Source organism: Carlito syrichta, unplaced genomic scaffold (genome assembly GCF_000164805.1).
Source record: "Carlito syrichta isolate Samal-C Ts95f unplaced genomic scaffold, Tarsius_syrichta-2.0.1 Scaffold302542, whole genome shotgun sequence".
In the NCBI taxonomy this organism is placed as follows: Eukaryota; Metazoa; Chordata; class Mammalia; order Primates; family Tarsiidae; genus Carlito; species Carlito syrichta.
In genome coordinates this window covers 168,406-168,896 of record NW_007246638.1, presented here as the reverse complement: position 1 = coordinate 168,896, position 491 = coordinate 168,406, and positions in this window count along the sequence as shown.

Sequence of the window (491 nt, the reverse complement as noted above, 5' to 3'; positions counted from 1 at the left end):
CAATTCCGGCTACTTGGAAGGCTGAGGCAGAAGGATCGCCGGAGCCCAGTAGGTCGAGGCTGCGGTGGCCGGAAGCGGCCACTGCACTCCAGTCTGGGCGACCGAGTGAGACTCCAACTCAAAAAAAAAAAGACAGATAATCTGACTGGTTCTTTAAAAGGTTTGTTATTGGCTGATTAGCAAGAGATACACCTAGCAAATACTAAACTTAAAAATGCTAATGTCAAAATATTCATGTAAGATTTAGCAGTTATATATCAATATGCAGGGCTTATCTCTAACAATGCATTTTAATAATGGAAAATGTACTCTAAATTTGTGTGCAATAAATAACATAACTTTAATATAAAGCAAATACTGGCAGAAGATTTCATTATAACTGTATACACTTGTCAAATTTTCCTTATATTTATAATATAGTTCTCCAAAAATTATAAATAAATGAATTGGCAAGTATAGGTACTTGAACTATTAACAAGCTTAATCAAATA